At 32.5% G+C, this 3643-nt stretch overlaps 1 protein-coding gene across 1 annotated transcript in view; it reads left to right on the top strand.

Annotated features, from left to right (window-relative positions):
- LOC109359237 (succinate--CoA ligase [ADP-forming] subunit beta, mitochondrial-like) overlaps positions 1–2985 on the top strand; it is a 23963-nt gene extending 20978 nt beyond the window's left edge. The window contains exons 15-16 of the transcript XR_002109051.1: positions 489–498; positions 2975–2985. The gene's annotated coding sequence lies outside the window, so the exon portion shown is untranslated. The remainder of the gene's footprint in view (positions 1–488; positions 499–2974) is intronic.

The following is a 3643-nucleotide window of genomic DNA, read 5'->3' as shown; positions in this document are numbered from 1 at the left end:
TTAATTTAGGATTATTTGGCCTGATTAAATCTATTATCATTTTCATATCACATTTGGTACCAATGGCATTTTGGGCATTATGGAAGTCGGGGATATATGTTGAAGTGAATATTGTATTTTTAATTTAGGAGTTATTTTTATTGTAATTTAGCTTTGGGCCCATTGGTTAGGCCCAATTCGGTTTATGTGTGTTGGAGGGTTAAATTCGGATTCCCCAATTCAAACACACACAATTTTACTTTGCCTCATTTTGAAAAAAAATACATTTCCGTTTTCCCTCTTTTTGCTCTACTACGGTTTCACCCCTTCTTCATTTCTCATTTTCAGTTTGTTCTTCCATTGTCATGAAAGGCTAAATTTCTGGACTAAGTTCCATTGGTAATGTACCACAACTCTTGAGGTTATGTTATTAATGCATTTTTGGTTTCTTTATTGTTGATTTCTTCTATCTTATTTCTGAATATGGTTTGCTTAATGCCATTGTTTAGAAACTGGTTGGTTGAGTTTATCTTCACTTAGTTGATTTACTCTCTCTAGTGCATGAATGCTTAGTTCGTGTGAATTTGTTAATCGTTTCATGCTTATACTGATTTCGCCTAGTTTGAGGTTTAGGTTCTGGAACTTTGAATTGATTATCGCTTAGTTAATTGATTCTCAAAAAATTCAGAAGTTAATGGTTGGAATCTGAAAATAATCTTTTGAAACCGAGGATTGAGTTGTGAACAAACGAACCAAAGGGAATTAGCCATTTTATTACATTGCTTAACTACTTTTTTTTTTTAATTTGATTTATTTTCATACTATCCAACAACAAAAACCCCCTTGTGTGTGTATGAGTATAAGGTGTTTGAAACTTTGCTTGAAAGATAATCCTTGGAAAATGACCTAGGAGTCACTTCCTAGTACTGCAGTTTTAATTGTTATATTATTTGTATCGGGTACGGCCTCGATCAGCTACATCACTAACCGGATAGATGCTCTTGATGCTCAAAATCAAAAAATCCAATTTGAACTTCATTGTCTCTCTTCTAAGAGGAGTAGTATGGACATTGATGAAGACAGCTTTGAGCCTGAATCTTATATTATTTATCTTGGTTAGGATTTTCTGGTTGTAATCATTTCATATTTTCGGACAAAATTTGCTTTATGTTGTTTTGTTGTTGCTATTTGTGAACAAATATCTGAACATCTATGTTTTATGATATGCATTGCGATCTTTATTTTATATCTTACTAATATGTATGCTATATATATATATATATTATAATGGAAAATCTTGGCTTTTCTACTTTTTAATGAAGTCAAAAGGGGGAGAAAAGTTGGGAGAAGTGTATTTTCTGTCAAATTTCTTTCAAGCACATAACTCCAAATGAAAGGGGGAGCATACTCAAGTCATCTTAACATATATCAAAGTATGTTGCTCTCAGAAAATTGTACTGTTAAAGAAGATATTAGTTTGTCATCATCAAAAAATGGGAGATTGTGAAGAAGATCTTTGCTCCTGACCTTGGCAAGGTTTTGATGAAGACACCAACATCACCAAAAAGAAGAAAATGAAGAATACTTATGAAGACAAAGAAGACAAAGCTTCAAGACAAATTAGTGTAAGTCTAAATAGGTACTTTTATCCTATACTCTTGAATAAACAATAGTAGTAATGCTCAAACTATTGTTTTAAGAAAATTGAAACACTTCAAGTATAAACAAAACAATTTTCAAAAATAGTGTGTAACATATTACTGTATCTAAGTAACAGGTTACATAAGTGAGAAAATCAATTATCCAACAAACACTATGCAGCATAATCGATTACCCAAATGTTATAATCGATTACTCTAATTAAAATTTAAATACTCAGTTGGACAGCGTGTTTGAGTAATCGATTACTCAAGGTTGTAATTGATTACTGAGAGTTGTTGCACCAGTTTTCAGATTTCAAAGTGAATGGTTTTCATCCCAAACAAAATGGTTTCATTCCAATCAATTCCTACCCTTTCTAAGAGGTGTTATGGCTGGTTGGAAAGCCTATTTAAAAGCATTGAAACTCATGTACAACACACACACAACTCTCACACAAATCTTACACAAAATTTCAAGTTAATTCTGAAAATTCTCTGAAACATTTTTATACACTTATTGCAACGTGTTTTTAAACTTTCAAAGTGAATTTTCTGAGTTGCTTTAATTAAAGTGTTTCAAAAGTTTTACAAACTATAAGAGCATTATTACTTAGTATACAAAAGAGTTATTGGATTGCAAGTGATATTACATTTCATACTTGTATAGGCAATTCCGCCATTGTTGTATATTATTTGTTGTTATTGCAAATTACTTTCTTTCACAAGGGTGTGATAATAAAGGGGATATAGCCACTTGGAAAAGGTGTTTTCAAGAGTGATATAAGTATTAGTGAGTGTGTAACGTACATAGAGGTCTCGGGGTGAGATATTGTAATTACAACTCATAATATTTAGTGAAGAAATCTCTTGTGCTGCAAGAGTACTGGATGTAGCCTTCAATGGACAAGAAGATGAACTAGTATAAAATCTCGGTGTACTATCTTCTCCCTTTTATCTCATGATTTTATTTATCAATTTTCTGCATAAGTTTTCCGCTGCACTTAACTCTTGATTTTTCAGAAAAAGTGGTCATAATTTTAAGTCAACTAATTCACCCCTCTTAGTTTCAATCTTAGTCTTACATGCAGTAGTACATAAGGTTATATTTAACTGCAATTTTTCACTTAAATTTTGCGGATACGAGGCAGCCCAATTTGCTATCTCTAGTAGCAGTACACTAAATTCCAATCCAATTGGAGACTCTGCCATGAGTTTTGCATGAAAAATATTTGTAGGACTTGAACTGATGATATAGCATCAATAGAATTATTGTAGCAATGTACTAAATTCCAATTGGAAAAAGAAAAGAAATGGGATTTTAACTGATTAAGATCGTAAGGTGATCGATTAACGAGAGATGAAGAGAGATAAAAATATACTTCATATTCTGTTATTTCATGTACAATGCTATTTATAACAGGAATAACTGTTTGTTTAATTGATTATACAAATCGTTAATCGATTAACAAAATTAGCTAAATGAATTACAATTTTCTCCATACTCTCCCTTAATTCATAATAGCTAGACCAAAGACTCCAAGCTTATGCCTAAGTTCTTCAAATTTTCCCTTATGCAATGGCTTAGTTAGAATATTTGCGATTTGCGCTTCAGATCTACAGAATTCCATTTTTAATCTTTCTATATGCACTTGATCACTAAGGAAGTGAAGTCTTGTCTCAATGTGATTGTTTCTCCCATGTGCTATTGGATTTTTTGCCATGTTTATTGCTAATTTATTATCAACCATTAGTTGCATACTTTCATCTTCATCCTTTATCTTTAATTCTCCAAGTAATTTCTCCAACCATAGAGCTTGGCAAGCAGCCATACAAGCAGCAATATATTATGCTTCACATGAGGACAATGCAACCACATCTTGTTTCTTTGAGCACCAAGAGATTGGAGCACCACCAACCACGAACACATAGCATGTTGTCCTCTTTCTATCACTCTTGTCTCCACACCAGTATGCTTCACTAAATCCAAGCATAGATTGATTGAGACTGTTGAGTTTGTTGGACAG

This window comes from Lupinus angustifolius, chromosome LG11 (assembly GCF_001865875.1).
Source record: "Lupinus angustifolius cultivar Tanjil chromosome LG11, LupAngTanjil_v1.0, whole genome shotgun sequence".
In the NCBI taxonomy this organism is placed as follows: Eukaryota; Viridiplantae; Streptophyta; class Magnoliopsida; order Fabales; family Fabaceae; genus Lupinus; species Lupinus angustifolius.
The sequence above is the reverse complement of the archived record's forward strand: the minus strand, read 5'-3'. Positions and strand labels throughout refer to the sequence as shown.